Source organism: Podarcis muralis, chromosome 3 (genome assembly GCF_964188315.1).
Source record: "Podarcis muralis chromosome 3, rPodMur119.hap1.1, whole genome shotgun sequence".
Classification (NCBI taxonomy): domain Eukaryota; kingdom Metazoa; phylum Chordata; class Lepidosauria; order Squamata; family Lacertidae; genus Podarcis; species Podarcis muralis.
The window spans coordinates 43,519,915-43,533,385 of record NC_135657.1 but is presented as its reverse complement, the minus strand read 5'-3'; the positions used below and the strand labels follow the sequence as shown (position 1 = coordinate 43,533,385).

Genomic DNA, 13,471 nt, shown 5'->3' with positions numbered 1-13,471 from the left:
TTGACCTAATAAAGGTATTCTCCTACTGTTGATTTTGAAACAAATATTGTGCTTTGACTTAAAATAAGAGCAGAATCCAAAAGACCTGGAAGAACACAAACAAGCAGACTATACTTTTAGCGATTGGCAAGATTACAAAACTACTGATAAAAATACAACTAGCAGTGAAACATATTAAATTTAAAAATGTAAATCCAAATAACATTATACATTGAGATTGAACAGGAAGGTTTTTAAAAATAAACAAACAAACAGAAACAACTAGGTCAGGACTGATTAATCAGAGCACTGAAGCAACTGTTGATGAACAGAAGAAATTAAAACTCCTGAGAAGGGTTTGTATATTTTTTGTTTCTGGCTGTCATAGTAGCTTTAGGTAGCACTTGCAGAGATAAAAGGCTGACAGCAGACTTTAACTTTACTGCTATACCTAGCAATAAGCAAACTGGCAGAATAGTGACAGATTTGCAACCCAGATACATATTTTAAACGTCTTCTTAGAACTCCTATCAACCTACTGTATAAAAGCTGGTTGAATGAGAAACCAAGAACACAATCCTGTGCATATTTACGATTAAGTAGGTCACAGTGGTACTTGTGGTCCAATCCACACCTGTTCAGTAAGATTGAACCATAGAACAGGTGGGGAATCTCAGGATCTGGGGCTGAATGTGGCTGTCTATCAGGCACTTGAACCTTCCCCAGACCACACCTATGTTCCCCCAGGACACACTCCTTCCAGGTACTATGCCTTGTATTTTGCCTGGCTGAAATGTGTCCTGAAACTGTGCTCATGCTTCTAGCACATGCTTCTAGCACACATGGATGGGCATGTGTGTGTGCACTATGTGGGGATAGGTGCAGGAGTGCTGGATTGGCTCCACTACCATGCATATACTGCACCAACCTCCTCACCCAACAGCAACCCCACTGTTGGCAAGCCAGGATTGTTATATATAAAACCCTGTGACTGAAATGTAGTCTACTGTACAAAGGTAGGTGTCATATCCATTGTTCTGCCCACTTTTTTGTCCTTGGGCTGAAAAGGTTTCCCCAGTTCTGTCAAGTAGGTTTTAATGGAAGAGTCGAGTCCATTACCAATTATCAAGTGTAAACATGCATTGCAAGGAAAATACTACAACAACAACAACAATCTTTATTACGGTCCAGAGACCAACAAAACATTACAAATCAATACAGAGTTCATACAGCCTACCTCCAGGTTAATCAAGCACTTTGTTTGGAATATAGGGCTCATTTGTTCTTGCAACCACCGATAAAAACTTTGCCACTGCCAACGTTCTAGCTTTTGTCTGGTCTTCCAGTAGGAACCTGACATAGTGAGCCTCTGACTTTCCCGGGAAAGGCACCAGCAAGGGTAGTATCAGTTCAGCCCTGGCCTGCTCATACTTCGCACAATAATAATAATAATAATAATAATTTATTATTTATACCCCGCCCATCTGGCTGGGCCTCCCCAGCCACTCTGGGCGGCTTCCATAAAAACCAAAAATACAATAAAATATCACATGTTAAAAACTTCCCTGAACAGGGCTGCCTTAAGATGTCTCTTGAATGTCAGGTAGTTATTTATCACTTTGACATCTGCTGGAAGGGCGTTCCACAGGGTGGGCGCCACTACCGAGAAGGCCCTCTGCCTGGTTCCCTGTAGCTTTGCTTCTCGCAATGAGGGAACCGCCAGAAGGCCCTCGGCGCTGGACCTCAGCGTCCGGGCAGAATGATGGGGGTGGAGACGCTCCTTCAGGTATACTGGACCGAGGCCGTTTAGGGCTTTAAAGGTCAGCACCAACACTTTGAATTGTGCTCGGAAACGTACTGGGAGCAATGAAACAAAATATGATTTATGGAATCGATGTCTTGAGCACACGAGCAAAGTCTGTGGAAAATACTAGATGGACCACTGTTGTCACTCTACAGAAAATTGAAAATTCCTAAAAGAGCTGTATTTGGTTCCCTGATAGAAACAGTAACATAAAAATGCAGGTGACATCACACTGAATTTAAATACCTAACATCAATGCATGCACACTTTTAATGGAATGTACTAACCTAATAAAAAAGTGTTATATTTTGGCATGTACTGCAGTTTTCATTTGAAGGGAGTTGCACTGTTTTTACAGCTTTGGGAATTACATTCTTTAGCTGCTTTGTACATAAATTATTCTATTCAAAAGTGTGTCAAACAGATGATGCAACAGCGGCAAAGCTACCAATAGAATCCACATAATTCAGAACTTTAACTCGACATTCTGCGGGTGTAGCCCAGTTTGGAAAGAACAGTTTCTCTGCCTGCCAATATTTGAGCTAAAATATTATCAATGAAATTATTAAAATATGAAAACACTGCCACAGAATATGCCCTTGGTTGTGGTTGGGGGTTAGAAACAGCAATTACCCCACTCCCAACACAAATACACATGATCAAAAGTCCACAAGCCTTGAAGACAGATGACTTAGTGTCAAGCAGCTGCTCCTATTACTTTGGAGCATTTGGTCCAGCAGAAGCAACATTTAGGTCCCTCACCAAAGATCCAAGTTCTACCTAGCCTTGAAGCATGTGAAATAGGCTAAGCTAAATGTCACCTAATCAACTTTATGGCTATATGAAAATTTGAATCTCGGTCTCCATAATCCTAGTCCAGCACTCTATGCATTATAGGCAATGGCCCGAGTCACTGATGATTGCTTATGCTCTTGTCTGGAGATACCTACAATTATAATCAGGAGAGTACCTTTGCTTATGACTGAGCAAAGCTAGCAAGCAAGCTGTCTTCACTCCTGCCCTAGGTAACAAATGGCAGAAGACAGCTTGTCTCTAGCCCTACAGCAGTCAGGGGCAAACATAAAAGCATGGCGATATCTAAATAAAAATAGGTAAACTGTTAACTACAGAGTATTCAGGGTAGATTTGACTGCTTCTAATAATGACCCATAAACTGACTACCCTTCAGTTTGACTGGTGTGCAGCCCTTACTGGTATGACTAGCTTCAACAAAACTTACACAATTGCAAATCTGTTCCAATTTGAATCACATGCCAGTACAACTATCTAGAAAGGCAGGAGTGAGGGAGAAACATGTTTATGAGTTTTTATTATATTAGGCAATATTTAGCTGATGCAAGTACTGAGTAAGAATGCATATTTCTTTTACGAAGTAGTTCAGAAAAAGACTCTTCTCAAGGCAAATTTTAACACTAGCCCGTTTCTTGAATTGTAACGCACACCGAGAGCATATGAGAACACACCCGACATCTGTTTTGAAGTATCTGGTTTTTTTCAATTATAGTTGACATCTCCTTTTGTTTACTGCTCTCATGACAAAGACTTCATCATTGGCCAATTATTTAAATGTATCCCATTTCATCTCTTAAGACCAACTCAAAGCCTATTGCATTCTCAGCTCTGCCTAAATTATTCAAGACCTGATTTTTTAAAAGCCTTAATTGGTAGATCTGCATCTTGAGATAAATGAAAGTGAACATACAAGGAAGAGGCACCTAAGACTTAGACCTGATACATGCATACATATTACCGGTATTTGGGATTTAGGGACCAAGAGGCCAAGGGATTGCAGCTAATCCCACTACCCAACCTGGTCAGCTAGTTGCTAATTCATGCACTGCCTTAATTCAGTTCTGTGGTATGCATGTGTGTTACTATTACCAAAACAAGTATACATAGAAAGGGGGAGGTAGAAATGGAAAGGATGCATGATCTTGCAAACTCATTATAACTGCCTAAATTCATCATGCTTCTCTCTCGGGCCTTGATGTCAATTTTTTGAAATAAAGATCATGCTCAATTTGAAAACTAATTTTAGTTCATGGATAATCTCTGATCACTTCTTCAAAGAAGAATTTGGGACTTGCACAAGCAGATAGGAAACTTAAAATAATACTGTTCATAACTATGTAAATTCTAGTTATGCAACACAGATTTGTTACTTATTACTAGCTTGTTTGCCAAATAATTTATATCTAAATAAAAAAAGTATCAATATTAATCACCAGCAAAATCTCACATACCCTGTTAGTTTGCCATTACGAATATTTTTCACCTTGTAGGTTGATATGAATCCACAGTATATCCAACTTTCCCCGATTTACCTTACCTGAAATACTTATCTCAATAATACTGAAAACACCGTAGAATGGATATCACTTTCATCAGCAATACATCTGTATTTCCCTGCTCAAGTTCGTAAGGTCAAGATTATGTCTTTAATTCTTTTCATCCACTTATATGCTACTGCATCTAAAGGTAATCAGATTACTGCATGCACGTTGTGCCATGCAATGGCATAAGCTTTCCTCCAATTGCCCAAGGTACATTTCCACCTGATCTCTCATTGACAGGACTAGATTATGTTTCTTCTATAAAATTAAACAAATATACAGGGATTTTCATAACTTTCTTTCTTTCGCACCAACAGTGTTTTTGAATTTATTTTGAGGTTCTTTTGTTTCATTTCCCTTCCAGTTTATGTGATATACGTTGGCCTCAATCCACCTGACACAGATTTATTTGTTGTTTTTAATTCCCACACCAAGTACCCTGGACAGTATGGACTAAACAATCTATAATTGAATAATTGAGATGATGCATCAGCCACCCCATAGCACCTACTTCTACACTGCCTTGGTCTGAAGATGTGACTCTTAAATAACCCTTGAAGTCCTAACAATTATTCTCCTGAAGCGTCACCCACTCCTGCTCCACAATAATGCATGAGCGTGTAACTGAAGAATAGACTATGGGCCCTTAAAAAAATTGCAAACAGCTCTCACAGGGGAGGCAGAACCACTGGAAGATCAAGCCCTGCCAGTCTTATCAAGGCTTCAGATGTTTCCAAGCCTTTGTTCAGACACCTTCTCAAGAACAGCCAGCAGGGCCCACTGGGAGCTGCCCAGGGTCCTGATTTACCTTACCTTATTCCAACTATGGGACGCAGGTGGCGCTGTGGGTTAAAGCCTCAGCGCCTAGGACTTGCCGATCGAAAGGTCGGCGGTTCGAATCCCTGCGGCGGGGTGCGCTCCCTTCGTTCGGTCCCAGCGCCTGCCAACCTAGCAGTTCGAAAGCACCTTCGGGTGCAAGTAGATAAATAGGGACCGCTTACTAGCGGGAAGGTAAACGGCGTTCCGTGTGCTGCGCTGGCTCACCAGATGCAGCTTGTCACGCTGGCCACGTGACCCGGAAGTGTCTGCGGACAGCGCCGGCTCCCGGCCTATAGAGTGAGATGAGCGCACAACCCTAGAGTCTGGCAAGACTGGCCCGTACGGGCAGGGGTACCTTTACCTTTACCTTTATTCCAACTATGATGGGAAGAATCTTTGGTATTCTTTACTACTTTCTCTGAAGGCCCCAAGACCCAGAAGAACAGGATAATTAGGATAACCATAACCCTTCTCACGACAGAAATTTCTAGGTGTAGAATCCCAATGCTTAACTGTACCAGACACATCTGATACCCCATGTCATATTTTCTTGGCTTTGGCCCAGATACAAGCTTCGAGAGCTTGTAATGCTCACCTCAAGGAAGTGCTGAGCACTAAAACCCTGCTCCCCAATAAATCTACTGTGGGGTTAACTCCTCCTCCACCAGCAGTTTTCTCTTGCAAGCACAGTCTATTTGCCCAAAATGCTTCACTTGGCCAAATATCTGTGAGGCTTGCAAATAACCTGTGACTGTTCAATGTGTGTGTCTAAGATCAAATTCTCAAAGCTCAGAAATCGGCCAAGACATCCCAATTTTGGAGAATATTACTCAGATTTCAAAGCTGATCTTATCTCAAATTTTAACACCTGGATTTTTTTCAAAAAAAATTGTGAGGAAGGTGTTTTACCAAGTGATATATCATTGTATTATAGATGTTATAGTCTGTTGGGTTGAGCAAAAGACAGCCCTTTTTTTCTATGTTCTGGTCATTACTTCACCTACAAAGTATGGGATATGATTAATAAATAGGTTTCCTTTATGCCTACCAATAAGCCTTCTAGCTAGTATTCATAATAAACTAATTGAAGAAGGTAAAAAAATAAAGGTAAAGGTACCCCTGACCATTAGGTCCAGTCGTGACTGACTCTGGGGTTGTGGCGCTCATCTTGCTTTATTGGCTGAGGGAGCTGGAATACAGCTTCCGGGTCATGTGGCCAGCATGACTAAGCCGCTTCTGGCGAACCAGAGCAGTGCACGGAAACGGCGTTTACCTTCCCGCCGGAGTGGTACCTATTTATCTACTTGCACTTTGACGTGCTTTCAAACTGCTAGGTTGGCAGGAGCTGGGAACAAGCAACGGGAGCTCACTCTGTCACGAGGATTCGAACCGCCTTCTGATCGGCAAGTCCTGGGCTCTGTGGTTTAACCCACAGTGCCACCCGCGTCCCATTGAAGAAGGTACCGAAGCTTAAAGCAACCAGATCATTAAGCAGAAGCTTAAGCAACTATTTTACAGTCCAATTTGAGCCAGAGACACAAAACTTCTTTATTGTCCCCCATAGTAACATGTTTTAGTCCATACAAGACCACCAGAATTAGAAAGGAAGTCCAGACCACAATTACATCAACTCAAAAGCAGAAACTATGCTTAACTGCTGATGCCCACCTCCCTTCTTCTTTACAAACAAAAGACTGCTGCCCTCTTTGCCAACATCCCTGAACTTTCCCAAAACAGTGGCTGTTTCTGGAACCAGGACCCTAAATTCTGATGTTTATCTGAAAGCATTTCTGACCACATAGGAATGGTATGTTTCTTGGAGGTCCTCAAATATACTAAAAATGATGTGAAACAAAATTAAAAACCAGTCCCACCAGTGATGCAGGACAGAAAATTTCTCAAGCTGTTTTTAATAATCTTTTTAATGCTGTAACCCACCCTGGGACCTTAGAGTGAAGGGTAGGTAATAAATAAATAAATAAATCCCAGTACTTTCTTTTCACATGGAAATTTTTCTATTTCACAAATTCATTAACAGAGAACAGATGCCAACTGTGAATACGATATTAGACGTCTGACTTTCAAACTTTCTAGGTTTGTTTACTAAATATAAGTAAAATGAAACATGCTAAGTGATGCACATAGAACAGTATGCTTAAGAAATAAACCTCTGGTATTTGTGCTGAATTTTAAATGAAGGTAATGTATTTACCTGAATTTAAAATTTGCCTTATAACTACCTTAAAGAAAATATTAATACGACGCTAATGAATGAAAGTACAATATATCCATTTATAAACATAATTTTAAATTTGCTTTTTTCAAAATATCAAAATAATTACAAATACAGCAGTGGCACTCACATCATGGTTTTCCTTATACCCACTCTTTTAATGCTTAATTTGCAGGATGCCATAACACTATTTTCTAGTATTTAACCAAATGATACCATTCCGGTTGCAAAATAGCCATCAACAATGAAGAATATATTTAACAGAAGGCATTATCTGTGCCTCAAGTTCTCTCTTCAAACTGTATAATCAATTTTTTGGCTAAGACAAAAAAATTCAGAAATATTTTTACAAATGTATTTGCCCAAAGGTAATCATTCTTCCTAGTAGGAGACAGTTCCTACTGAAAGACAGTTCTTACACTGAATGGTGTTTTTTTGGCAGCTTGACTATAAGCCTGAATTGATCACACTGCAAAATCAATATATGTAGCAGTTTATTGGAAAGAACAAATAAGGTTACTGTATATCAAAAGTTGTTGTCAGCAATGAATGGCCCATTAATGTAAAACAGCTATAGAAGATGAAAATAATTGAAATCATGTTGAATGCAATCATAAAACCATCCTAAGAAGGCCATCACAGACCTGAATCACAGGTTGTGCAACTGTTATGATAGGGAATATTTATCAACTACTTGATAACTACTGAGGGAGAAATGTAAATGATATATACTCTTAGAAGATAAATAGTGTGACTTGTGGGTAGATGAGAACATGAAGGCAACAGCCTTGAAAGAGAATATATTGTGTAATATCAGCATTTTAATGAAAAATAGCTCATAACTGGCTTCCTAAGTGGCAGGTTATAGGGAGTGGCCTCTTTTTAGGGTCTATTTCTTTGTAATGAGAGCAGGCTAAAGATTGATGGTGTCTTGGTTTGTTTGTTTGTTGAGAGATATATAACCAGCAAAGTTGAAGTAAGTAATCTAGCAGGTAGTACAACAACTCATTATTTGGATTCCCAAAAAGTGACAGTTGTCACACACATATATGGACATGGACACATACACACACGCAGAGGTTTAGCTAATTCTGGCAGTGAATTCTTTTTGCTCAAATTCAAGCTACAATAAACTTTCTCTGAACCTCTCATTATCCAAAGGGTATGATATTGCATTGCAAAGACTGGAAAGAGAAGATATGGTGAAGCTTGGATATATATTTCCAGCTATTACACTCTTTATTGTGTACAACATATGCAATAGGTACATTCACGGTAAGACAAAATGTGTAACATGAAGAAAATTTAAAATATGGTAAGGGATAATTCTGTGTTAGGGACCGTTAAGAAAGGGATTGAAAACTACACTGCCAAAATTGTAATACAAAAAGGTCCCGCTTTACGAACAGTGCATTACCAGGAGATTGTTCAGTGGCGGGTGTTGCATAAAACTACAGTAAAAAAGGGAAACCATGATGGAATCACCTGCTCCCTTATATTCCAGGCTGATCACTGAGGTCTTTGTGTGAGTCACTGTTGGTGGTCCTCTATGGCTCATGCTCACCAGGAGATGTGTGCTCAGTATTATGGGCCCATTTCTATGGAACTCCCTCCCAGCTAAAATCAGATGAGACACCACTCATTTGAACTTTCAGTCCTTGGTGAAGATTTCAACAGGCACTTTAAGCATTTCCCCCCCCCCCCCCTGATTTCATGGTTAATTTTAATTGATTTTATCTTTATCATATATTCTGTAACATTACTGTACATCAATTAGAGACTTAGGGTGTTGGTATATAAATTGTTGAAATAAAATAAAACAAGTAACTCCAAACCATGGAATTAAGAGCTGCTTGTCTGTTCAGCACCCCCATCTCTGGCTACAGTGATCTCAAGAGGAAAAGCAATGACTATTACCTTCTGTTTATCACAAATTATGCTTTACTATAATATCTGGCTGAATAATAATACTAAAACCCTGGAAACAACTGCCTAGGCACTTGTGTTTCAGCAGGAGAAATTCTTCTTCTGAGGCTGCTTTTGACATGGAGGTCTGGACTAATTTTGATTTGATTTCTTCAAGCTCTCTAATTCTGTTGGAGTCTTGAAGTTTTATCAGAGTGCTGGTAACATTTATGAAGAGCTAATATAGCACAGTGATTGCAAGCATGAGCTATGACCTGGGAAGTCCCAGCTCAAATTTCAGCTCAACTATGAATTCACTGGGTAGGGGTGCGCATAACAGCAAGCCTTCTGGATCAAACCAAAAGACCCATAAACTGCAGTATCATGTTTTCCACAGAGGCCAAGCAGATGCTCCATGAAATATACAAGCAATGCATGAAACAACAGCCACTCCCCCATTCTTGTTTCTCAGCATCTGGTATTCAGTGGCAAAATACCTTTGAATACGGAAATCTTAAGAATAACACTCAAAATCAGATTGTACTATACTAATGTCAGTATTATGCATACCTTACAGAATTGTAGTAAGCAGGATGGAGGGTTTGCTTGTTTTTAAAAAGGCTTTAATATTTCAATTATATTCAATGGGTGGGATTCAACTAATGAGTCCCACCAGCAGAAATCATCCACCCTCCTCGCTCCCTGAAATTGGCTCAAGTGGGATCCTGAGAACTCATGGAACAGCACACGGGGGAGGGGGGGTTGGTCTGTCTGGCAAGCCAAAATGCTAGTCCTGACAGAATGAGAACCTTAGAACAACACTGAATTCCTCCAGTATTTTCTTTTTGAAAAGAGAAGTTTAAAAGGGAATTAGTATTTAATACATATATATATATATATATCAAACAATAAACATAAAAGTGAATCATGAATCATAGCTATCTATTAAACACCATGTTACCAGTGAGAGAACCATGTGGGGATCTGACTTCTAAGATTATAAATGACACTATAATTAATGTATTATATTTATAACTGTAGGCTTCTTATAGGACTGAGAGACTAGTAAATCACCAGTGTCCAGGATCCAAGAGATACCATCCTGTATCTTACTAAAACCACTGTTTGGAGATGATAATGGGCTAGATGAGGACCAATAAAGTGAAGCTGGATGCAAATAAGGCAGAGGTTCTGTTGGTGAGGAGCTGACAAGTTCCTCTGATTGGTAGACTGCCTGTTCTGGATGAGAATGCACTCCCCTTGAAAGATCTGCATAATTTGGGAGTATTTCTAGATCCATCCTTGTCACTGGGTGCTCAAGGGGCCAGATGGACCTCCAGCAACAATGATCCCTGGACCGGGAAAGTCTTGCCACAGGGATTCATGCCCTGGTAAACTCATGCCTTTTAGTGTCATATATTACACCTGTGATCTGCATGCCACCTATTCATTTTTGAGTCACATATAAGGTGCTGTGATTTACTTTTAAAACCCTAAATGGCTTGGAGGACAAATACTTGTCAGAAGAGTTTTGTCTTGGCATTTGCCAGTCTTGGCATTTTGTCCTGGCATTTGCCAGTCTTGCTATCTGAGGGTGATCTAAGGTTCTGCCAATGGGTAAAGGGCGGGTGCTAAGGGTGGGTGATTTCTCAGCTGTAGCACCCTGCCTGTGGAATTCCCTGCCTTCGCAAGGCTCTTTTGCTTTCTATGACCCTCCAAGGTTTGAGCAACTCAGTTTCTGGCAAACATACTTTCTAACCACCTCACCCTTCTATGACATTAGGAAAGCTTCAACAGAGGCTTCATCATCAACACTGCAAACAAACCTTTGGATATAGTCTAAACTACTAATACACAGTACAGATTCTTAGTTTTAAGTACTTGTTCATGGAAAGGCAAATGTAAGATCTGTCACTCAAAACACATTAATACTCAAGCACTGGGCCTTGATTTGAGCCAATCAAAACCTAATTAAAAGTATAAAATGCTATTTACCACAAAGGTATATTAAGAATAGTACAGTGGTACCTCGGGTTAAGTACTTAATTCGTTCCGGAGGTCCGTTCTTAACCTGAAGCACCACTTTAGCTAATGAGGCCTCCTGCTGCCGCCGCGCTGCCGGAGCACAATTTCTGTTCTCATCCTGAAGCAAAGTTCTTAACCTGAAGCACTATTTTTGGGTTAGCGGAGTCTGTAACCTGAAGCGTATGTAACCTGAAGTGCATGTAACCCGAAGTACCACTGTAATAGTTGTGATAGTCATGAAGGTAGAATTTGAAAAAGGGATACAGATATTAGTCTTTTTAGTGTGGAGCTGCTCTCTACCATTTTCTCTAGACAAAAATGGGAATATGTAAAGTCACACAGGCATTTAAATAAAAGAAGTACAGCAGAGACAATGAGATAAGGTTAATATATAAAGTGGAAAGGAAAGGGAGGAAAGAAAATGACAACATTGTTTGTGCAGATTGTAGGTAATTAGGGAGCTCCAGATCTCAAAACAGAACAAGAGCTTCAAAATCATTTAGCTAAAACAAAGATTTATGCTAATTACACTATCTTTACAGACATTCTCTCTACCCTTCAAAAAACAGGAGACTTTATGAACTATGAGACCTTTTAAAGTTCCATGAAGATGAAGTATTCTAAAGTAAGAGACTACTAGTAAGAAAGTCAAGCAGCTGCTATTCTATCAGTACCCATGGTACAAATTATTCAACCACTGTTGAATTTTGTTGCTGGACCACACACACCAGTCTGGCCAGAGTGTCCAAAACAACAACCAAGTTGTTTAACAGATGTATATAAATAATATTATGTTAAATATAATTCATTGCCCTAGAATTCCCTTTTGAAGTGCAGATTAGTACCAGTGTGATACACCAGATCAGCACAATCCAAGTCATAGTTTAGGAACTTGAGTGCATTGCTTCAAATAAATATTTCATTAAGAATATCTTTTGCACTTAATGAATGTGAAAACAACTGAATCCAAGGGATTCCATTTTAGATAACACATTGTCTGGTTGCTCTGAAGTTCTGTTTTGTTTTTATCAGCATATTGTACTTGCTTTGGTTATACACAATATTGTTGGAAGCACTTGCTTAAAATTTGTTTAAAAGCTAACAAGTAGCTCAAACAGCAACTTATTTACAATGCAATGACTGCATGCAAGTATCATATTCTGAACAGTTACAGCCCATTTTTAATGTATTTAACAATTTCCTGATCAGATGCTGAAGCAACATCATGCCTGATCCTGGAGACTAACTAGATTAAGTGAATCATAAATGCACCAGAACACAATTTTGAGCAGAAACACTCCTCTTCCCTTCCCCCATTTCTAGCATCAGGCTCCAAGCAATGAGTGGATGAGATCACAAAAGAAGGCTCATCTGTAGAGCTGTCATATGGTTTTCAGTCTAGTCAGCTTCCTCTTTCACAAAATACTGGATATTTGAAAACCAGGCTAAGATTTTTATTGCCTTTGTAACCAATCATTTCACTTCCAATAAAGCTGCTATGACTACACATATCTCACTCGTGCACAAAATGAATGACTTGCAATGATGCCTTCCACAAAAGGCCGTTACTTTCCGGTCTGTGTAGTTTTCAAGAAGCCATATGCATTTCCCTAGGGATCCTTTTCATACACAGAAGACCACAACGGAAACGAATTCACAAAACAATTATCAGAAGGAACATCAGCAGAAGGGAGGAGGGGAGAAAATGTGCATAGAAATGTAAATCCATGCCTCGTTTTAGATAAAGGCTGCTTACAGTCAGTGCTGCATGCCAGGCTGAAAAACAGAAGCTTCAATTATTATTATTTTTAATTATTATTATTATTATTATTATTATTATTATTATTACTACTACTACTACTATTGCACACACACGCCTTTTCTATTTATCGGCCAGATGGTTTTTGTCGTTGTTGTCGTTTCCTAAACGAGGGCCCGTAAAACGAATCGGAAGCAAATGGACAGATGAGAATCCACAGTGGAAAGGGAGGGGTGGGAGAGAGAGAAAGAAGGAAACCGATCCCAGAAGAAAAGGCACAAAGCAAAGAAGCTGCACTCACGCCCCTTCTAGACATGTTTTCCAGGCAGAAGCGTATGCGGGCTGACGAGAGGAGAACGGGCTCGAAGCCTCCACCCCACTGGAGAGAGCGCCCGGGGGGAAGGTTTGTTATCTTGGAGGAGGAAGGGGAGGAAAGAGGAAACGGTGGTTTTAGCAGCTCCATCTGTATCCAATCTGGGCCATTGCAACCCCCACCCCTCGCCTCCGTGCAGCAGCAGCCGCAGCCTCCTCTGTGGAGTCCCGGAGGGACAATGCTCAGCGGGCAGGAATAGCAGAAAGCCCCCGACGGGAAA

The 13,471-nt window shown here is 40.0% G+C and overlaps 2 protein-coding genes across 12 annotated transcripts in view; one reads left to right on the top strand and one right to left on the bottom strand.

The window, feature by feature from the left end:
* The window catches only part of CEP170 (centrosomal protein 170), a 75,835-nt gene that overhangs the window by 61,889 nt on the left and 475 nt on the right, over positions 1 to 13,471 (bottom strand). Inside the window, exon 1 of one of the 11 annotated variants that reach the window (XM_077925734.1) lies at positions 13,180 to 13,284. The exons of the other annotated variants lie outside the window; for them this stretch is intronic. The gene's annotated coding sequence lies outside the window, so the exon portion shown is untranslated. Of the gene's footprint in view, positions 1 to 13,179; positions 13,285 to 13,471 lie in introns of those variants that run through there. 11 annotated transcript variants of the gene reach the window in all.
* Positions 13,155 to 13,471, top strand: part of SDCCAG8 (SHH signaling and ciliogenesis regulator SDCCAG8) — an 88,060-nt gene continuing 87,743 nt past the window's right edge. The window contains exon 1 of the mRNA XM_028724126.2: positions 13,155 to 13,281. The gene's annotated coding sequence lies outside the window, so the exon portion shown is untranslated. The remainder of the gene's footprint in view (positions 13,282 to 13,471) is intronic.